General features: G+C 41.5%; 1 long non-coding RNA gene across 1 annotated transcript; it reads left to right on the top strand.

The window, feature by feature from the left end:
- Window positions 1-8046: 8046 nt before the first annotated feature.
- Window positions 8047-23180, top strand: LOC143419792 (uncharacterized). Its single transcript, XR_013099800.1, has 4 exons — window positions 8047-8742; window positions 8847-9014; window positions 9151-9189; window positions 22663-23180. It is a non-coding gene; the product is annotated as an uncharacterized LOC143419792 (long non-coding RNA).
- Window positions 23181-24170: the final 990 nt, after the last annotated feature.

Raw genomic sequence — 24170 nt, 5'->3', positions numbered from 1 at the left:
GTCAGGAATGTTCCACAGCGTCAGCTGATGTGACTTGACAGCAACACTGTGATAAAAAGCCTGTGGGAGTTTTGTCATATGTGATTACACGGTCACTTTTTATCACTGTCAGAAAGACACTGGAAAGTCTATTTAATGGTGTTTGATAGTCCACAGGGATAAACACTGCTCTTACATAACTAACATTGTAATTTGGCATAATGTTGCTAACACTAACATCTTACATAACGTGCCATGACATGAAGGAATGTAACTTTTATTAGATTAAGAGGCTGTGCTTCTAACTAATAATGAAAGTTTATCTTTGTTTTTCAAAGAAATAAAGACGGGATAGAAGAGCAGAGAGGCTGGAGACACAGTATGGCTATGTCTGCACAGAATATCTGATGTATAGGTGAGTGTCTGGATAATGAGAAATAATAATGTTATTGATGTAGATTGTGTTTTGGAATGGATAAGGCAGACTAACACTGACCTTTAAAAAGCCCCACACTCAACCCTATTAAAAGTTTTAGACTATGCTTAAAAGCTTGGTTGGTGCCAGAAAACCAACCAATTTAAATAAGAAGATCGACCAAAACCCTCCAAAACTGTACCAGAAGCTTGCTAGGGGCTATCACGCGTCATCATAATTCTCCTGCCAATACCCCACTGTGAGATCTATCAACTCCCACTGATCTTAAAGTGTTTGTTCATATCTTATCCACAAGGTGGAAGCATTGTGCTACATGTAACAACACTGTCTGTGCCTTGCACCAGAGATCACTAGTACTGAGTCTTGTGTTATGACTTAGTTCATAATGGTTATGGTTTGTTTTATTTTTCTCCACAGCAAACATTTTGGTGACATCAAAACAAGAAGATGACTGGAGCAAACCTCTTGAAGTAACATGTAACAAGTATCATTCAGAGGGACGTAACCGTCATCAGGCATTTCTGTGATCCACTAACTGCTTCTTTTTTTAATTTGAGTGAAATTTTGAGAAATGCAAACCTTCATTTTCTCACAAAAACAAAAGCCATTAAACTAAGTATGACCTGAATACGGATGATCTGCTCCCAAACACCCATTTAGTATATGAACAAACTGGGCAGCACACACAAACACACACACTTCCCTGAGTGAGGAACCAGCAAAGGCCCCTCATAAATAAGGGTTCCTGTATTTTCAGTGAAACCCAGTAGTGCATCTGGATCCCATCAGAGCTTGTGTTCTCTTTGCAAATGATCCCAAATGTTTCTAATTATGCCAGTGGAATCGGCACGAGGATGTTTGAGCATGCATGCGTATGTTTCTGCGTGCGTGTAATCACCCTAGCAGACGTGTACGCCCATACACTGGCCTCTGTTTATTCATGAACTGAGTAACGGAGATGGACAGCGTGGTTTGACCTCTGCAGCCTCTGCTAAGGTCACTGCTCGTGGTGATGACGGATCAGTGAAAGATGGGCTGGAGATGGATTTGTGCGGCCTTTCAGATGTTTTCTAACCCTTGTCTTGTGGTGTACTAATAATAAAAAAAATCCTCCACATACGTTTTCCATACATTTGGATTTTGTGCATGACTCTACACAGAAGGGAACATTTCTTTAAGTCGCACTTTGTTGGATTTGAAAAACAAAAGGTAACAACCATTAATGAGTGACTTTCCCAGTTTTCACAGTAAAAGCATTACCAGAGTTGCTGTTTCTGGAAGCAGGTGTTCCAAGTTAATAAAGTAACCCCCCTTTGTTAGATTTTCTTTAGGAATAGTTTCTTAGAATGCCCATAATAAAAAGCGACAGCTGAATGACCAAGTGACAACCTCCAAAGGTGGAAAACAAAAACAAAGCCAACATCTTAAACCAATTTTGGTCATATAGGTAATATCCACATTCATGTGACATCGTATCTATCCTGCTCTCCTTGTGTGTGTACGCTACACAATTCAGCAGTAGCCTAACTCCACTCGAAATAACGCGCGAAGTCAGGATGTAGCGTCCAACTCCTTTTAATTAGTGAGTATTTCCTCATGGAGTAAAACTGAAATACAAATAACATAGCTAAAATTAACCTAGCATCATTAGCACAACAAAATTAGATTCCAATACACATCCATTAGCGTTAGCACACAGCTACTAAAGTATTCATCTACAGCAAATATTTCCACAAAATATACATAAAATACAATCCTACAATTCAATACAAATGAAACTTACAGACGGTGGTGTCGATGGCACAAACAAAAGGCAGATGTCACTGGATCAAATTTCCCCACATGTGATCCGCTAGGAACTAAACAAACATGGCTGACATCCTGTCACTTTCTGAAACTGGTTTTCAAAATAAAACGAATTTCAAAATAAAATTAGCTCATTGCAAAGAGCGCCTATATTGCAATAAATTAAGAGTGGAACACTCCCCGTCTGGTATCTGTTAAGATGCCATATATCAATATTCAAACCACAACATAACCTTTTCAGTCCTGGGGCCTGTTCTTCGTACCGCGCTAAGTGAGTTAGCTGGATGAGATTGTTGACGATTTTGCGTGATCCTGGATCGTTCGGTTCCCCGAAGCCCATCCGGGACTTGCTGTCATAGCAACAGAGCCGTAAGCGTAAACCTGCTGGGGAGCAGGTTTACTTTATGTAAACAGGATTAGATCGCGGCCACGCAGGTATGTCCGCGTCATTCATACGAAAGCAACAGCGATATTCCACCACTGTTTCACCATAAATAAATAACATCAATGTAACTAAAGATAATGCAGCACTTGATCCTTTTATTGATTTCACACAGATACATACAGGTCATTCCCTAAAAAAGGGAAATGTACTATTAACATTCTATTACATGTATGTGATTATTACAGATGTAATTCATATTTCAGAGTAGTAATTGTAAATTACTTCGTGTAATCAAGATGAGAGACCACGGCTATAAAAGCGAAGGTGGATTTGGGAAGTCTGTTGCAGTCATATCCTGTCCGTTTACGCGAGCAACCCATTGCGGAAGGTGCAAGATTGATAAGGAGAGTCCTCAGAATTCAGCGTATATTGCGGGACAGACAGGATCCTTTAGCTCAGCGCGACAGTGTGCTCATAGAGAGATATCGATTTTCCCGTGAGGGTATTATTCACTTAACCAACTTGTTGACGAGGGGGTGCAGGACCACCACCTGTCTTTTTTTTTGCTCTGCCCTTTTCTTGGTTGCTGTTATGAACAAACAAACAGAGTATTCCAGGGTCTCTTTCCAAGAGACGACAAGCAATATAAGTGATAAATATTACCATTCTGTAGAATATTCTTATATTTCACTTTTACTTGTTCCCATGTTCTAGTGGGTCCTGTTGTGGCTCTAATGTGAAAGGGGATATAATATAACATATTATAATATAATATAATGTAATATAATATTGGATAATATGGTGTGATATGATAAATCTACCCTACCGCCTACTGGTGTTGGCCAGAGGGGCCGATGGCGCAATATGGCAGCCTGGCTTCTGTCAGTCTGCCCCAGGGCAGCTGTGGCTACAACCGTAGCTGCCTCCACCAGTGTGTGAATGTGAGAGTGAATGAATAGTGGCATTGTAAAGCGCTTTGGGTGCCTTGAAAAGCGCTATATAAATCCACTCCATTATTATTGTTATTATTGAATTACTTACGAGTTTGATTTGTCAGCAACTTTCTGCCAGCCCTCTCTCCTTGCTTTTGCAGCCTTTGCAGTGTTCCCTTGCGTTTTAATTAAACTCTGAAACTCCTGAAATCCCTCACTCAAGAGTTCTTGCTCTGCTGCCGAAAAATACCGAGCGCGCTCCTTCGACATTTTCGCCGACCAATCAAAGGGTTGCCGATCAATGTTTCTACTATCGATGCGTAGCCCCTGTTGGGCCACCCAGTGATCTCACATTACTTCATCCAGCTATACTAATCGTCAACAACAGGTGTGTTCGGGGAACCGGAATAGCGAGCTCAGAGTTAGCGCGATGATTTGGTCTTGGATGTTTCATTTGATCTTGGATGTAGTAAGCGACGTACGAAGCACAGGGCCCTGGTTCTTTAAAACCATAACAACCTCCGTTATAGGCCTGAGGTACACTTTGGCCACTCCGTCTTTGACGACCCGGATCTCGATCTTGCGGACCTTTCCATCACCACCGGGGAAAGTGTTTGTTACAAGAGCCATGGGCCAGTCGTTCCGGCACGTACTATCATCTTTCATCAAGACAACATCACCTCTTTCGATGTTTGGGCTGGTTTCTTGCCATTTACAACGAAGTTGCAGTGTCTGCAAGTATTCGCGTTTCCAACGATTCCAGAATTGGTCAGCCAATCTTTGCACTTGGCGCCACTGTTGTTTATACAGGTCCTTCTCAGTGAATGTCCCTGGAGGAGGTGGAACACTCTGCTTCTGAGTGAGAAGCATTGCTGGGGTAAGTATCTGAGGGACGTCAGGATCTGAAGAGACAGAGACAAGCGGTCTGGAGTTGATGATGGCCGTCACCTCCGCCATCAGGGTGCACAGGACTTCGTGGGTCAAACTGGAGGAGGGAGTACGCATCAGCATTGAGTCTAGGATTCTCCTTGCAATTCCTATCATGTGTTCCCACGCACCGCCCATGTGCGAGGAGTGAGGTGGATTGAAATGCCATGTACATCCGCGATTGTTGGTGTATCTCTGAACTTCTGACTTCGACAAAACTTTTTGGAACTCCAACTCTTTGCAAGCACCAACAAAATTGGTTCCACAGTCTGAGTATAGGTGTTCAGAAGGACCTCGGAACGCAAAGAATCTTCTCAAGGAGTTGATGAACGAAGAGATGTCTAAAGACTCTATCACTTCTATGTGGACTGCACGTGTGCTCATGCAAGTGAAGAGAACGGCCCAACGCTTACTCTGAGCAATACCTCCTCTTGTGCGCCTGGCTATCACGGCCCAAGGACCGAAAATGTCCACACCAGTGTAGGTAAAGGGTGGTGAAGTGCTTAGTCTCTCTTGCGGCAGGTCTGACATCTTTTGTTTCTCTCTTTTCCCACGAAGCTTTCGACAGGTGACACATCCGTGAAGAACAGTACTCACGCATCACTTGCCGCCAACTAGCCATATGCCAGCAGCTCGAATGGCACCTTCTGTGATGGTACGACCTTGATGCTCGACCTGCTCATGATAGTGTTTGATGAGCAACGTGGATACATGGTGTTTGCCTGGCAGAATGACGGGATGCCTTTCTTTGTCGCTTAAGTCAGCTAATGTCAACCTGCCTCCAACCTTTAGCAGACCATCTGCATCTATGATCGGGTTGAGTTTCGTTAGAGCGCTTCTCTTGGAAACATCGGCTCCCTTGGAGAGAGCATCTAGCTCTTCAAGGAAAGAAGCTTGTTGCACAGCAAGAAGAATCACTGTAGTTGCCTTGGACAACTCGTCAGCTGTGAGAGGTTTAGGGCACCAATGCCAACCATTACATCCATTGGTTCCTCGGCTGCTTGCCTTAAAGGAACAAACCACATGGATGAGTGTTGCAACTCCTCTCCGTATGGACTTCCAGGAAGAGAATTTCGTGAATCTCTCACAACCCAGCAACTTGTCCTTTTGACTTGTAACACAGGTTGTAACTTGTGGTCGTATCTCAACATCTGCGTCTGGGTTGATAAACTCAAAGGTCTCTTGTTGCTCGCTGCTTGGCTGTGACTTGTATAGAAATGTTGGACCCGTGAACCAGTTGGTTCTGGTGAGCTGTGAGGCTTGAACGGACCTAGAAGCATGGTCAGCTGGGTTATGCTCCGTAGGTACATACCTCCACTGATTCGGTTGTGTGGACTGGCGGATTCTCTGGACCCTGTTGTGGACATACACATAGAAACGTTTGGACTGATTATGAATGTAGCCCAGCACCACTTTACTGTCACAGTAGAAGGTGACTGCATTGATTTGGATATCGATCTCTTGAACGATGAACTCAGCAATTTCTACGGCTAGCACTGCCGCACACAGCTCCAGTCTAGGTATGGTAGGTTCAGTTGGTGGTGCAAGTCTAGCTTTTCCAAGAATGAAACCCACATGAACCTGGTCGTTTGCATCTGTTGTCTTGAGGTACGCCACCGCACCAATTGCTTTGGTTGAAGCGTCTGAAAAGATGCATACCTCTTTACGACTGGCATTGGAACAGGAGGTGGTGGTATACGCTCGAGGGATATGAAGATGTTGCAGTTCTTGAAGCGAATTTTTCCATGTCTCCCAAACCTTACATTTGTCCTGAGGGAGTGGACTGTCCCAGTCAGTTCCATCTAAGGTCAACTCTCTCAGCAACGACTTGCCTTGAACGGTCACAGGAGCGACGAAGCCGAGAGGGTCAAAAAGACTGTTTATGGTGGAGAGAATCCCACGTCGTGTGAATGGCTTGTCACTGACTGACACTTGGAAGGTGAATGTGTCCCTTTTAACATCCCAACTCAATCCAAGGCTTCGCTGTGTGGGTACTGCGCTTCCATCTAAGTAAAGATCTTTAATGCCCTTAGCATGATCTCCTGCAGGGAAGGCTTTCAAGACGTCAACGCTGTTGGACGTGATCTTATGTAGTCTCAGGTTTGACTCAGAGAGAGATGCTTGGGTTCTCTGTAGCAGAGAAATTGCCTCTTCCTCTGTGGATGTGGAAACAAGACCATCGTCTACATAGAACTCGCGTTCCACAAAATGTCTGGTGTCTGACCCATACTGCTGTTCTCCTTCCTTTGCAGCTCTTCTGAGACAGTATATTGCCACAGCTGGAGAAGGACTGTTGCCGAATACGTGAACCCTCATCCTGTATTCAACAATGTCCTTGCTGGGATCATTATCTCTATACCACAGAAAGCGTAAGTAGTCTCGGTGGTCTTCTCTCACGACAAAACAATGAAACATCTGTTCGATGTCAGCCATGATTGCTACTCGCTCTCTCCTGAAACGAATAAGGACTCCCATTAGACTGTTATTCAAGTCTGGTCCGGTGAGTAGCACGTTGTTCAGCGAGATGCCATTGCATTGTGCGCTTGAGTCGAAAACAACTCTGATTTGGTCGGGTTTCCTGGGATGATAGACCCCAAACATCGGCAAATACCAGCACTCTTTACCTTTAGGGAGTGGAGGGGCTGGTTCTGCGTGATTGTTGTAGAAAATCTTGTGCATGAAGGCAATGAACTGGTCCTTCATCCTTGGTTTACGCTCTAGTGTGCGAAGTAATGAGAAGAGGCGGGTCATTGCTTGCTCACGATTGTTGGGCAAAGGTGGTCTGGGGGGCCTGAAGGGAAGAGGAGCCACCCAACTATTCGACTCGTCCTGAAAAACCTCATCACCCATTATCTGCAGAAACTGTTCGTCCTCTATGGAGAAGGCACGCTTGTCATCATCCGCTGTTCTTGCAAAGACTGTGTTGCCGAGTGAGTTGTCGTCCATTGTAGTGCTACGGCAACTGTGTGAGAGTCCCTTGACTTGACTGGAGTTGACAGTTTGCTTGAGATGGATGTGGCTCGTACAAGGTCTGAACAATGATGGCCTTCCGTCTTCCAGTATGTTCGTTCTATAACAGTGGACAATGGGCTTATGAACCTTTCCCAAACACACATCACCTACTAAGACCCATCCAAGGTCAAGCCTTTCAGCAAAGGGTGCATCACCAGGACCGTTGATCTGCTGCCTCACCTTGTGAACCTGGAGAATGTCTCTCCCAAGCAAAAGAAGGATCTTGGCATCATTATCAAGAGGTGGGATTTTGCTGGCAAGGCTCTTGAGGTGCGGGTGATGGAGGGCAGCTTCAGGTGTCTGTATTTCATCACGATTATCTGGTAAGTCATCACATTCGATCAGTGTTGGTAGCGCAAGGCTAACTTCACCATTTACTGCTTCGATCTGATAGCCATTTGCTCTCCTGCCGGAGGTTGCGGCTAAGCCAGCACAAGTTTTCAGGATGTAGGGGTATGAGCCAACTTCTATTCCGAATAAGTTGAAGAACTCTGACCTGGCTAGAGACTTGTTGCTCTGGTCATCGAGCATAGCATACATTTTGATGGCTTGTTGTGGGCAGTCTTTAGGATAAACTTTAGCAAGACATAACTTGGAACAAGATTTTGACCTAGCGCCATTGCCACAAACTTCAGTGCACAGAGCGCTTGCAACTGGTTCTGGGATAGTGTCCTCTTTTCCCGGCTCCCCGCCGTCACCTGTTCGGGAACTTGAGGCCTTGGTTGACAGTTGTGGTGGACCAGGATGAAGAGCTGTGATGTGCTTGTCACTGTTGCACTCATCACATTTCAGGACAACTTTGCAGTCTCGTGCGAGATGAGATGTGGATGCACAGCATTTGAAACAGACGCCTTGATCTTTCAAGTACGTTTTGCGTTCTTCAATGGTCTTTAGCCTGAAACCACGGCATTTCTTTAAGGGGTGGGGTTTTTTATGGATGGGGCAATGCTTGGATATATCCTTCTAGGATCTGGATCGCTTTGTGGGCCCTCAGAAACGACTTTGGTCGTATGAACTGAGACTGGGGTTCTTAAATTTGTGTGGCGTGAGATAGGCTTTTCTGTGACAGGACTGCTTCCAGAAAGAGCAAAGCTGGGATCGTTTCTTGTTTTAGCTTGATAGCAGATGAAGGAAGTGAAAAATGAAAAGGGGGGATAACCAACCTTGTAGTCCTCTTTGTATTTTGAGCCTTGAGTGATCCATTTTTCTTGCAGGTTGTATGGCAGTTTTTCCACGATGGGTTTGATGCCACGGGCGGTATCCAGGTATGCTAAGCCAGGCAAGTAGCCATCCTCTTTTGCTGAAAGTAGTTCCATCAATAGATCTCCAAGATCCCTTAACCTGTAATTTTCCTTGTTTGTTATTTTAGGAAAGCTGTCCAACTTCCTAAAGAGAGCACTTTCGATAACTTCTGGAGCACCGTAGCATTCATCGAGCCTGTCCCAGACCATTTTGAGTGCAGTATTTGGGTTGTCGATATGAACTGCTCTTAGGCGCTTGACATACACAGAAGATTCCTTCCCGAGCCATTTTAAAAGTAAATCCAGCTGTTCGCTTGCAGTAAGGTCCAAACCCTTAATGGTATTGGAGAAGGCAGATTTCCATGCTCTGTATGACTCTGGATGATCGTCGAAGTGGGTTAAGCCAGTGCTCACAAGCTCTTTTCTTGCCAGGTACTTCGCCATGTCCATCATCACTGAAGACTCTGGAGGGTATGTATGAGAAGTGTTGAGGTACTGAGGAAAAGTTAGCTCTGGCTTAGGGTTTTGGCTGCTTAGCTCTTTTGTTCTTGCAGGAGTCCCTCACTGTTAACTTGGAGGCGACCATCTATGTCTGGCTGAGCTGATGGGATAGAGGTGTGAGCGGTTTGGTATGCATGCGTTACCTCAGAACTTGGTTGTGGCTGGAAAGGTGTGGGCCATGAGTCTTTCACGATATACTCTTCTTTAATGATGTACTTAGCCGATGGTGGAGGGCTCTTCTCGATGGGATGCTCTGATATTGAGAGATTGACTGGTTCATTGCGTTGGTTAAGCTGCATAGTTTGGTCTCTGATATAGTCGCTTACACGTTCATGTGTACTCTGCACCATAACTGGGAGACTTTTCCAACTAGAATGTGCTTCAACCTCTATCTCTGCTGCTGCTTCCAAAACTTCTGCTTGGGCAATTGCAGCTGCAGCTTCCTTTTCAAGATTTAAGGCTTCGAGATTAGCTTCTAATCTTGCTTTGTCGACTTTAATGCTGATCTCTCTCTGTGCGAAGGCAACACGTGCACGAGCAGCTTCTGCCTTGGCTCTCGCGTGTGCTGCTGCTGCACTGACATTTGATCTGCTTGAATATCTGGAAACTGAACCAGTGCTTTTAACTGATGCTCCGTCTTGAGGAGGCTTTGGTTCTTTAAGTCTTGCACCTTCGGGGTGTGCTTCGTCCATGTTTGTTGACTTAGCTTGCTGTCGTAGAGTTGTTTTGCCAGCTGCTAACCGTCTTTTTACTATCCTGCTCTCCTTGTGTGTGTATGCTACACAATTCAGCAGTAGCCTAACTCCACTTGAAATAACGCGCGAAGTCAGGATGTAGCGTCCAACTCCTTTTAATTAGTGAGTATTTCCTCATGGAGTAAAACTGAAATATAAATAACATAGCTAAAATTAACCTAGCATCATTAGCACAACAAAATTAGATTCCAATACACATCCATTAGCGTTAGCACACAGCTACTAAAGTATTCATCTACAGCAAATATTTCCACAAAATATACATAAAATACAATCCTACAATTCAATACAAATGAAACTTACAGACGGTGGTGTCGATGGCACAAACAAAAGGCAGATGTCGCTGGATCAAATTTCCCCACATGTGATCCGCTAGGAACTAAACAAACATGGCTGACATCCTGTCACTTTCTGAAACTGGTTTTCAAAATAAAACGAATTTCAAAATAAAATTAGCTCATTGCAAAGAGCGCCTATATTGCAATAAATTAAGAGCGGAACAGTATCAATGGTCAATTTTTCATACAAGACAAATGTGTAAATGGTATTAAAGCTTGCTGTGATTGCTATAATCACTGTAATAATCAGAAGACCCCCTGCAAGCAAGCACTTGGTGAGAGTGGGAAGGAAAAACTATTTTAACAGGAAGAACCCACTGCCAGGACCAGGCTCAGGAGGGGCAGCCATCTGCCATGACTGCTTGTTGTGGGTGGATTAAACGATCAATTCAGTTTGTAATTGGATTACATTTTGGTTTTGGCTGCTTAGCTCTTTTTTTCCTGCTGGTAAAGGTTAGCATCCCATTTAACAGCAGGTTAAAGATGCTGCTTTGCTAACCAACCTAGCTAGTCAGCTGACAAACCCCCCAGGCTGATGGAAAGACCCAAAACGCTAAACTGGAGACTTTGAAAGAAAAGTCCAAAAATAACAGTGACATTTCTGACACACTACCAGCGGTTTAATTCAAAATGACAATGCAAAACCAATAGTAGTGACTTCCATCTTTTATATACAGTTTTATGCTGCAGACCTGATCATATCATGAATTTTACTTAGCACAAACTATAGCATTAAAGAATTATTTTACTTTTGAATAAAGATGGGTTAAATAACTAACTAAATAATATTCCTTAAAAAAATCATTTATATTTTTACATCTTATGGTTTCTGCACACTTCTCTGTGGCAAGGTTCAGCAGCTAAGGACATTATTAGCCAATGAAGGCAGTAGAACATTTAGTAGATATTTACCCAAACCTGGTGGGGAGTAAAACAGAGCATGAATAATGGACCTAAACTGTGTGTGTTGGTGTTCATGTTTGTGTGTGGCCAGAAACTTGGCAATAAATGAATGACACCAGGAATGCTTGCTAAGAGTCAGTTTTATAATGTGGCACTTGAGGCTCCAAAAAGTATTATTGCTTTAAGGTTAAGCTCTGCTTCCTGGAAAACAAAGCTGGTCCACACTTTAACCTTCAAAGGGTGCACATTTTCACTCTCATCAGTTAGTGTCTCTTGTGGAGAGACTAACACATCTTTGAGTTCTAAAGCCCTGAAAATAACCTGATAAAAACTCCACCAAGACAAATAGGCACCGTAACGCAGGCTGGCATGCCTCAAAGACCTCTCTTGTCTATTAAAGGACATTGTGCGGGGTTCACATTTTCCACTGTAGCTACCGTGACACACAGCCTCATCTAGAGGCAGCAATGGATGCCGAGTGATTGCATGAGTTTGGCTGCTTGCCTGCGTCTTTGATGTCACCTCTCGCTCAGCTATTTCCCCAATTAAATTGATTGTGCTAATGTGTAAAGTGGGCCGCCGCGATTAAAGGTAAGCTATGTTGTTTTTGAGAAGGGTTTCAAATCCATCACCATGGCTGCGGTGCCAAGCATCCAGCGACACAAACTCTGTGCTTGGAAAAAGCCCTCCAGCCCTGCTTGAAATATAAAAGGGAAATCATCAAATTTGACTTATTACTGGCAAGTGGAAAAGGAAATCCTAATTATAATTATATCCTGACCAAAATGGGACAATATTTGAAAATGAAAACATCGGTAATTGCACATCCTAATGGAGGTGTTTGCCAAAGAAATCCACATTTCTGGGGGAGTCAAAATGGCAGAGAAGACTGAAACGGTAATGGAGGGGATGTCAGTAAAAAGGAAGCAGTCAAAAGAGAAGAAAAAACAGTTCAATATGTCAAATAGATGAATAGAGGGTGAAGGACTAAGTGGGTGCGTATTCATATGTGCACACACAGACACATTTTGAGGAAAGCATGAGAATCAAAGGAAATGGGAGAATTACTCGGCTAGTTCGTAATGTGTCAACACTGTTCGGTGTGGGAGGTCGCCCCGAACCTGTCTGGAACTCAAGGGAGAAATTCAGCAGCTCTTTCAACGGAAATCCTCATCATACATCTCTTTAAAAAAGCAAAACAGCCTAACGAGAGGACCGACAAGACCCAAGCTGGAGCCAGAGCTGCGGTTGTCGCAGTCCATGAGGCGGAAAGGATCATGAAAGATTTATTCATTTTGATGACAGGAATCCAATAGCTCATGTGTCAAAGCTAAGAAGAAAGAGATACTGCATTTAAACATTATCAAATGGCAGTTAGAAGGTTGGTTTGTCCCCCTACCACAAAAATGACCGTTTATACATCTGCTGGGCGATGATAAGCTCTCTGATTGGTGTCAAAGGGTTCAGCAGTTACTTCATTAGATGCGATTTACAGCTCTCATGTTCTCTTAGTTCCACCCAGTGGGAGTTGTCCACACACTGACGAGATCCACCTATCCTGGGAAAGGTAATGTGTCTCGTGCATGTGTTCCTTCTCAGCAACACCAATTTCACACTTGGTTACACCCATTTACATCTGGGAGCTACACACTACATCAACAGCACGCCCAATTAAATGTATTGTGGCTAAAGAGGACGTCCAGCTCGCAAGACATTTGACAAGTACATAGCTCACCCTAAGGCCATTCTCTGAAAGCATTTAAAACTCATCATTAGCAAATTTGATATCGCAGCACATTTGCTGATTATCATGTATTTCTCTCGGTGCTAATGTTTGGTGCTAGCTAGCTAGCAGTCAGAGAAGTTACAAAGAAAGTTAGCAAGTTGTTCAAATGTTAAAAGCAAAGTAAGTAAAGGTGAAAAACAAGAGATAAATTTTTAGAAGTTGTGGTGAATGAGCATTGCTAACTGCTAGGTTCAGTTGTTTCATTGCTAATTCACTTACCATGTGCCACACTGCAGAGCTGCCAAATTTTCTTCATTATTTGTATTCGTAAATGTAAAGATGGTGAATCTGAGGTCTCAAGACAGAAAAATAAAACTCAATTATTCTCACATTCATTCCTGTTGCGTTGCTCATTGCACTGTTGGCCCCAGTGGTTCTTGGAAGAACAGCATGAACAGTCTTCAGTATTCTTGGGCTCTTTTAATGCCATAAACCAGCCTTTTCAGCTCTCACTCAACACCTTTTCCCAGAAGAAAACCATCTGTGCAAAGGATGAAGTGGCCAAAAGGAAAGAGGCTCAGTCTCTCTTGCAGGACCTTGTGTTCTTCATGCTTCAAGGCCAAACGTTCTGGTTATGAACTTACAGCGGTGGAGGAATGGTACTCGTTACAGACGTGGACAGAGGAGTGATGGGACTTTAATTTGCCTGAATCCCTTTACAGTGATGATAAGACCAGAAGGATAAGGTATTGTGTGACAAATTAACTCATTTTTCCAGAAGCTTTAATGAGACTTACGTAAGAAGAAGGAGTACAGTAGTGCCAAAAAATAGAGGAATCTGCCCCAGTTTTACATTAATAAAGGGGGAATAATATAAGAATGTAAGTTAACGTACCAATTTACAAAATTTAGATACAAACTGTATTCCAAAAGTGCAAGAGGTCAATCAAATAAAATAGTACAAAGGAAAAATGTCAAATGGTGAAACTGTGAAATTTTGTTTGATTTCTGTTCTTTTAAATTTATGCTCACTTTAAAATTAAACCTAGAAATTGAATTTAAAATAATTACCTTTGACACATGAGGTTTGTCAAGAAGGGGGGGGGGGGGGGGGGGGGATATGATTCAAATATATTATATGAAGAAGGAAATGAATTGTGATGAACAATGAATCTGTCTGGCATCTTGCTTGTCTAAGCAGCCGTTTTAAATTACTAATACTGGCAGCAGTAGCATAGGCAGTAAAAGTGTATATTTTCCAAAATAAGGTCAGCATTTGACTCTGCCTCCTTACTCCAGGAGTGACTAACTGTCTGAAATGTATCTGCCACGCTTGTTTTTTCAGCCAAATGCATGAAGCTAACCTTTCGTCAATTCAGCTGTTAATAGCTGATAACAATAAAAACATTTGTCACTTCAATGAGAAAAATTGTATGGAAGTGCTGAAAATAGGGATGGATTCTAGTCTATCCAGTAGACTCCCATGTAAAAAAAAAAAAAAAAAAAAGAACTTTACAGTACTTTAACTTTACAATAAACATGAGAACCATTTTCATTCTTTATAATTTTTCCCTCATGACCACTGCTTTAAATTCACCAGTAAACAGTACTGGTGTAAACGTTAAAGTATTAATATGGAAAGATAGGTTACGCTAACTAGCTGGCTAGCTGTCAGCTAACTCGAGTGCCCAGACATCTGGCATTATAGTAGAATGAGGTCATACTGCCAATTACATGCACTTTGTGATAATATGGTGATGAATTGTTATAAACCAGCTTAAACTTCAAATCTGTTGCTGTCTGTTGCAAAGCTGTTTCCATTTACATACGAAGAAATTCACATCAAACAGAGATTTACATTAGCGACTTACATTGGGAGTCAAGCCAACCTCACAGATTTGAAACAAATTCAAAAACTCCTCGAAGAATAGTAAAATAATTGCTGCAGGAGAACAATTAAACAACAGAATGATAGCAGCCTTGTTTTTCCGTAAGAATATAACCAGTAAGTTTTACTTATTGGTGCAGACTGACTCAGATTGATTGCAGTTTGTTAGCAATCCATCTGCGTTCAGTTAAATTCAGTTTTGTTTAAACAGTGCCAAATCACGATAACAGTCACCTCAAGGCGCTTTATATTCTAAGGTAGACCCTACAACAATATATACAAAGAAAAACCCAATAATCATATGACCTTCTATGAGCAAGCACCTTGGCGATGGTGGGAAGGAAAAACTACCTTTTAACAGGAAGAAACCTCCAGCAGAACCAGGCTCAGGGAGGGGCGGGGCCATCTGCCATGACAAGCGTTAATAAATTAGAGGGTAATTATTATCAAAACCTTTGCTGATCTGTATGAAAAATACTGCACTCAGTCTGTGACTGTTTGGAGTAAGATTGCCTCTCCTCAAGCAACCTGTGCAACTGCCTTGCAATTGAAAGCGATCAATAGGGGTTGACGATGTTGCATACTCAACCTCTGGGCGTTGCTGCTCACTGGAACTACTTTCAAAAACTGTGAGATTTTACACACTGTAACTTTAAGATAAGATACAATAATAATACTGAAATATATTTAAATTAAAAGTTTAAAGCCTACACTTTTCAGTGCAGCAGTTCATATTCTTTCTGTGTAATTGATTTATTTTTATTTATCTGTAATTCTGAGAATGTTGTGGCATATGGTACTCTAGAAAACTATCAATCCTGACCAAAAAGCAATACTTCTACTAGTAGTAGTAGTAGTAGTAGTAATTCTAAAGATGTTTTAAAATTTTCTAAGACAGCCAGGCCTTCATAATTCATTTGAACATATGGTTTAAGACACTTCTAAATATGTTCTTAACGTAAAAGCGTATTCAGGTACGAGACTGTCAATGAATAACTGATTACATTAGCGTAATTGGTGCATGTGCACTGTCAGTAAATGAGGGCTATTGTGACGCCAGCAATAACTCTGTCATCCGGGTGGCATCACCACATGAATGTATAGGGTCAAATCCATAAAGTACAACTCTCACTCGTACTGTAAAGCCAGCCCATCTGCTGTGAGAGCCGTGTCTTCTAGAGCTGTCTCTTTTTCTCTTTAAGCCCCCGGCTACCTTCGTGTCCAGGAGAAACAGACTAAGCTTGGACCCTCCACCTCGCTGGGGCAGTTAACATCAGCCCCAGTGAAACAAAGTGAGACTGCATCAGCCCCAGACAAGTTTTACAAGCCCAATACGCTCTCTGTCCAGGCCTCAATCAGCCCTCCCGTCTCCCCCAAAGGCCCTTTGTCCTCTGTCAGACCACTCCTTTGGGGCACATTAGCACTCACAGCTTGAGGTTTTACTTAAAGAAAAAAAAAAACAGATCTTAGACAGGGCAGTAGCCAAAGATTGGAAATGTTTTGATTCTAGTGGTGACCACATCATAAATTTGAGGTTTCTGCCTGTGATTTATAACTCCTAAATGATTTAAACTGCTAAAAAGCATTACGGTTTTTGGCTCTGTTAAGGCAAATGTGTGCATGTTTTCTTTGTTCTAGTTTTTTCTTAAACTGCTCTCAAAATTAAAATGCAACAGCTTCTATGTGGAGCCTTTTCTTTCCACATATGAAACAGTCATACAGCCAGAAATCTCTACCATCAAATGGAAAAAGAGCTGCACTGTATCTATACAGCAAGTGGTTGGCATATTGAACCTCTTACACTTTGCTTACAAGAGGTATGCAGAAAATTCAGGTAATTTTATTTTATTTTATTTATACAGCATTGAATCACAACAACAGTTACCTCAAGGTGCTTTATATTATAAGTTAGACCATACAATAATACACAGAGAGAAAGCCCCCCAAATCATATGACCCCCTATGAGTAAGCGCTTTGGCAGTGGGAAGGAAAATGTGCCATAGGCTATAAATAAAATAGATGTGACAGTCAACACGAAGAGGTTGAGACAATTCAATTAAATTTTTTATACAGCACCAAACCACAACAGCAGTCGCTTCAAGGTGCTTTATACTGTAAGTTAAAGACTACAATGATACAGAGAAACCCAACAATCAGACGGCCACCTTTGAGCAAGTACTTGGCGACAGTAGGAAGGAAAAACTCCTTTTTAACAGGAAGAAACTTCCAGCACAACCAGACTTAGGGATCAGCCATCTGCTGGGACCGGGTGGAGTAACAGAGGGTAATTCAGGGCAACAAAACAGCACATTTTCTCAGATTAAACGTTCAGAAATTTTCTAAATTTCAAAAAGACACAAATTTATTAGACATAAAACAACAGCACCACTTTAGGTGGTACCAGTCAATTATCTCATCAAATTATAGCAGACTTTGCAGTCAGGCATTGGTAATATAATCAGAAGTATGCATACTTTGAGAATAGAATACAGCTCCCTGATTCGTACGTTCCCTCTGCAAGGCAACGCGTGCGTGCAAGGGCATTGCTGGTTGCATCATCCATGTCCTCAATAACAGCAACTGGAGGTTTATCCAACACTTGCAAAGTGAAAGGATGTGATTTTGAGACAATTTTGTTCTTATTAATTTTGTATTTTTGTGCAAATTTACCATTTTTTGCAACATTTTATTTTATTTTATTTTTTACCTGCAGTGGTTCTGATATGTTTTAGTAATAGTAATTTAGTACGGTTGTTGTTACAACCCTCATCAGCAACAGAATTTATAGTGGAAGCAAACAGCATTTTTTTAAACAAAGAGGAGAAAATAAATCCTTTTTCCTTTTTAGCAAATTTTGGTAAGTATTTAACTGCTAAAAAGGAACACGCTTTCATAAGGAGTTGGTGAAGACACAACAGGGTTTACAGATGAACATTTGCCAGGTGGCGAACTTAAAATGATAGCTTGGGTTGTTCTGTTTCTGCTAAACAAAGCGGCAACATGTTGACAGCAGTGTTTGCCAGGTGTTCCAGCCATCCTATGCCATCATTTTCATTCTGGTGCTTTTTAGATTTTTAAGCAATATTTTGGGTAATTTCAAAACTTTGTTAGTTTTTTACTCTATGAAATTCACGATTCTAGACATGGAGTTGACAAGTGTCAGTGCTGGGTCTCTGTGTCATTTAATGTTATGCCTTTGTTTCAGAGTTGTAAAATAAACTGTTGACAGCAATATTTTTGGGTGATAACGTCCAGTCTCACACGGATGCAGGCAGAAAAGTGAATACTGACATAATGAGTGAAAATAAGGTAAAACCAGGTGACTTCAACCAGGAGTGGGACTAGCCAAGCAAGAGGCTCATTCCTTAATGAGTGGGCACCCTTGCAGCATGGATGCGGTTTGGGCTACAGAAAGCTTGACACAGACAAGAAAACTGTGCTTGCAAATCATGCCACACACCAGCAACAGGCTCAGACACCACAAACCTTTGACCACCTACACAAGAACCACATGAAAGAGTCTGGAGAGAGTTTACGAATAAAAAAAAAAGTCAACGTTAGAATCTTTGCTACCGTTTAAACTTAAAATTACAATCTTTACATTTGTATTTTAGATCACAATATTTTACGTTAGGACATCTAACCATTTGTTTGTGAAGAGTGCTTCAAATTTGATATACAGTATTCTTTTATTCAGAATTAAACATATGATGATTCACGATATACTTGAAATGTATAAAAGAAAGCTTTTTCCATGTGGTCTTTATATAATCTATTAAATGACTGAACTGACAGAAAATGTACCATGTTGTTATATATATTATTGTTATGTTATTGGGTTATACTGGGATATGAGATTTTGGTCACTGTGCTACTATATTATGGCAAACTCCATATTAAGGATAACAAAGCAGCAACTTTATCTTCTGCTGCTACTTTTTGACTTAAAATTGTGGTTCTGTGGTTGATTCTCTTGGTTCCATTCAGCCCAGCATATGCTTTTATAGCAAACTGATAGCCCAATTAGCTTCTCACTACCTCTTTAAATAGATAGGCTGTGATCACGGTGCTATTCAAATCTGTAATATAAAGTAAGGACACGGGTCAACGACTGGAAATGTGTACATAGTGAGGGTTTCAGCGCAAGATGGAATAGAGTTGTCGAACATTAGAGGGCAAATTAGCCACATGCTCGGGGTTTGGAAATAAAACACTGCAGAGGAATGTAGTGTGACCACACCTCACTGCCCTCGCTGTTCTTTTATTTGACATTAAGATAATGGCAGTGAATGAAAGGAATTCCCACAGAACTCTTTTACCCTTTTTTTCACCCTTCTAGTTCCTCCAGTTTATTTCCCGTTTCACGTCCCTTTGCAGTTTTCTCTCGCTCCTTTCTCCCTTCCATCTCTTCCTTAATGTATCCCCGTGGATGAACAGAGCCGTAAATCTCAGCCTTGTATCTGTCCATCACATCTCATAAAAGTCTTATTCGTCCCAGCAGAAACTCGGACTCCTCTCCCCGTAAATGTTTTTTGGGTGGCAAAGATCCCTGTAAATAATTTGTTGCTATGTATTTTACAAATCGTGCTCCCCGTGTGATGTCCATCTTGTTTCAATCACTCCCCGGAACGGATGATTTGATGCACAGCATGCACAGATTGTTACAAGGTGGACTGGGGTTTGAATTGAAGGATGGATGCACGCATGCAAGCGCAGAAAAAAGAGCGACTTTGCATAATGCAAAGGCATTCTTTTGACCTGCGGGGTCAAGCTATCTCCGCCTCTTATTTGTGCTCCTATGGGCAGTTCTGTTGCTTTTCCTTTTGGGAATTTATGGATACAAAGAGTCTTTTTCTGCAGGTTCTGAATCATTTATGATTTTTGACCTCATACCCAATAAATTCAACCATAGAAAGAAACCTGGATGAAAGGGTCTGTTTGCATAAAATCCTTCAGCTGGATCAGCAAAGTTAGCTTCGATTACACAATAAAGACTCTACATATGGGGGTCATTAATGCAACAAAACCAAGATTCATTTTACACATTCAAATACAGAAATGTACTTCTTTCTAATTTTAACGAGTTTCCTTATATGTATTTTCTCCTTTATGTATAAAAACATATGGTGCCTTTCAAAACCACAAATTTAAGTCTTTATTATTTTTCATATAATTTTGCAGAAAGGGTGGCAATATTAATGTAAAAAGTATGAATTAGAGGATGATCAAAATCAACAGACATGAATTGACCAAAATAAAACAATCAAAAAAAATATTAATGCTTTATTTGTTACTGTATGGTAGGACAATATATTGAAATATACAAAAAATATAAAGCCTGTGATTATTGCTTTTGCAGGAGAGAAGAATTCTAAAGTTTCCATTGATATTTGAATAATAAATGATCTGTTATTTCTCCATTTGATTCTCCAGCCCTTGCTGTTTGTCATGTTTCTCAACCAAATGTGTCCCATGAACTCATTGCCATTTATTACAATATATGCAAATCCAGAAGATGGCAGTGCAGAGCTTCAGCTGCTGTCAGTAATACAGCCTGACATTATCTTGTGCTCCAGTTTGTGCTCAGTAGCGTCTCTGGAAGTCTTGAGGACTCAAGACTGATATGAATGTAACTTTAGTGCTACCTGAAGTTGATCCTAATATAACTGTAAGTATGTATGTTTTTGTGGTTGTTGTTGTTGTTACTTTAGTTTTCTCATTTTTTATATGTTCTATAAGTTCAACTCTGTCCATCATTACAGAGAATTGCAGGAACTATCAGTCTAACTGTCTTTGTCTGCTTGGCTATTAGCGGAGCAGACAGACCATCAGATTGGTAAAGTATATGTGTTATTAGTGTGTGCATTCCTGTCTGTTTAGTGCGCATGTGAATGCATGGATGTGCATGTGTAATTGAATACGCGTGACTCTATGTGAAATCTGTGCTCTCGTCCTAATTGGGGATCCAAAGATGGAACCAGAGTGGAATCAATTATTCTGGTTCACTAATGGTAAGTCAATATGCCTTCAGCTCACATAAAAATAAACATACTGAATTAAAAGTATGTACATGTGGCATATATGTTAGCCAAAGTAATGTTAATGATATGTAATAAACTCTAGCTGAATGAACAAATAGCTAAAATTGGTAGCTAAAATAACGCCATTTTCTGGTATTCTTTTGGAAAATATCTCCAGCCACTTTAAAACCCAAAAAACAACGTCAGGTACTATTAAGAGCAAAGCAAAATAGAGAAGTGTCTGATGTCAAAAAGGAGACCAAGTGCACACCTTTGACATTGCAATAGAGAATCTGTGTCTTTTCTTCCACACATAAACGCAGAAATAGAGTTTCTGAAAATCTTCACCCTGCAATTTTTCAAAATCTCAGTTTTCAGTGACATAAAACAGCATCTACATGCTGGCCAACATACATTTAAAAAAATCATCACAATATCCGTGTACAGTGTAGTGAAAAAGTATTTGCTCCCTTCCTGATTTCTTAACTTACTGCATATTTGTCACACTTACATGTTTCAGATCATCAAACAAAATTGAATATTAGACAAAGATAAATACAAAATGCAGTTTTTAAATGATGCTTTCATTTATTAAGGTTAAATGTTTTGCAAACCTACCTGGCTGTGAGTGATAGTCATTGCCCCCTAAACCTAATAACTGGTTGTGCCATCGTTGGCAGCACGAACTACAATCATGCGTTTATGATAATTGGCCATGAGTTTTTCACATTGCTGTGGAGGAATTTTGGCCCACTCTTCTTTACAGAATTGTTGTAATTCAGTCACATGGGGGGTTTCAAGAGTGAAAAGCCTGTTTAAGGTCATGCCAATACAGCTAAATCTCATTCGAATCCAGACTTTTATTTGACCACTTTAAATTTAGTTTTTTGTTGAGACATTCAGATGTGGACTTGTTGGTTTGTTTCTTATTGTCCTGCTGCATAACCCAAGTGAGCATGAACTTCAGGGCATAAACATTTCTTTCAGGCATTTCTGTTAGAGACCATCCATTACAGGAAGTCATCCACATCCTGACCACAGCCATAGACCGTCACACTACCACCACCATGTTTGACTGTTATTATAATGTTCCTTTTTTTATTAAATCCTCTGTTAGTTCTGTCAGTTTTATGCCAATTTTAACGGGACTCAAACTTTCTAAAGGTTCACCTTTGGTCTCGTCAGTCTACGGGATATTTTTCCAGAAGTCTTGGGGATCATCAAGATGTTTTTTGACAAATATGAGATGATGTTGTTTTTTGTCAGCAGTGGTTTTCTCCTTGGATCTCTTCCATGGATGCCATTTTGTTATTGTTGAATCATGAACTCTGACCTTAACTGAGGCAAACGAGGCCTGCTGTTCTTAAAATGTTGTTCTGGGATCTTTTGTGACCTCCCGAATGAGTCGTTGATGTGCTCTTGAAGTAGTTTGGTAGGCTGGCCGCTCCTGGGAAGGTTCACCACTGTTATGGTAAATTGACTGATTCTTATATAGCGCTTTTCTACTCCCCCAGAGTACGCAAAGCGCTCAATACAACATGCCATATTCACCCATTCACACAATCGCTTTCTTCTATGATTATAAGTAACTCCATACTTTGATGATGCATCAGAAAGTGAGGCAGGATCGAACCACTAACCTTCCAATCAGTAGATGACCTGCTCTACCTCCTACAGCCACCCATACTGTTCCAAATTTTCTCGATTGGTTAGAGTCCCAGAGCCTTAGAAAGGATTTTCTACATTATACATATGTTAAAAAGCTCCATTCTTGAGTGAGGTTAACAGGCTTCTCTGCGTTTTCCCTTTTAGGACAACCTCTAGCATTCTGTTCAGAATCAGACACACTTGAAACCCAACAGTTGGTGAAAAAAAACACCTGCTGGACTTCATCTGGACAAACCTGGGAGGTTACGTCACTGATCTCGAGTTGCTGTTTCTCCCATCAAACCTCAATGGATAGCCACAGCGACCACAGCTTTTCCAGACCCTAGCGGCTGGCGGTTGGGAGCACGCTCAGTTGCTGCTGCTCTGTTTCCTGAACATTTCATGATGCTTCACAAACCTGTGAGGGGCAGTAAAAAGTGATATTTCCATTGCGACCCATGTGTGTGGACGGTGGACAGGTCTATATGTGTAAGGATGCCTATGGTGGCCCCATGATCGGAAGGTCGGGGGTTCGAATCCACTGAACGGCTACCCTGAGGTACCCCTGAGCAAGGTACCGTCCCAGTGGCTGCCCACTGCTTCACTGAGTGGGTTAAATGCAGAGTGGAATTTCCCCACGGGGATCAATAAAGTATACATTATTATTATTAGGTCTTTCCGTATGAATAGGTGTGTAGTGGGTTATTGTCTGCTTCTGTGTTTATGAATGTGTGTAGATGTGACACTGGTTGCTCCATCTGCGATGACCTCATTGTAATAATGACACCATTATTCTCTCTAACTAAGATTCCATCCTTAACTTCAGATGACAGTTGAAGCTCCTTCAGCCCCAGCATATGTGTGTGTGTGTGTGTGTGTGTGTGTGTGTGTGTGTGTGTGTGTGTGTGCCAAAGACATATGCCCCAGGACACACAGCTGAGCCGGCTGGTGGAGGCTAACGTTTCACTACATAAAATGTGTCATCCTTTCTCACTGTGATGGATATTATATCCATGCCTCTTCCAGGTGCCTGGGCTCTGTTTGACTGCGTGTGAGCATGTTTCCTGACTTACTGTACCCTCGCCATGGTTTCATTAATCACCACCCTCAGACATTCTTTTTCCTGTCAAAAGAGAAAAAGACGAGAGACAGATGATCTTTGTTTCCACAAAAAAAAATAGTTCTTTAATTTCCGCAAGTGTCTTTCCTCTCCCAAAACCACTAAGTGGGATACAAAACACGATCTCTTCAGACTGCCAATACAAAAACCCCAGTGGCACTCCAGACGGAAGCCCATCCTGTATTGTCTTTAGATATGGACTAGATCATATAGACTATGCATGTGGTTTCCCGGCTGGGTAAAAGTGCAGCAGCAAGAGGAAGACGAATGTTGAACAGACATGACCAAAGCCATTTATTTTTCGTTGCTAAAGGATAACATCTTGGGCCTTTTACAGCCCATTTACTGGGCTTTACTGGCACATCCATAGTTTCATTCATTCACTCACATATTACTCATACGTCCTTTTAAAGACTTGGATTAAATTGCTGTTTTTCTTCTATTTATTTGGGCTGCTGCCTTTAGGGAAGAGCATCCCTCTCCGTAACACCAACCCTTTGCATGTCCTCCATGAACTTTCTCTGTGGTCTTTCTCTTTTCCTCCTCAGGTCCA

This window comes from Maylandia zebra, linkage group LG8 (genome assembly GCF_041146795.1).
Source record: "Maylandia zebra isolate NMK-2024a linkage group LG8, Mzebra_GT3a, whole genome shotgun sequence".
NCBI lineage: Eukaryota > Metazoa > Chordata > Actinopteri > Cichliformes > Cichlidae > Maylandia > Maylandia zebra.
The sequence above is the reverse complement of the archived record's forward strand: the minus strand, read 5'-3'. Positions and strand labels throughout refer to the sequence as shown.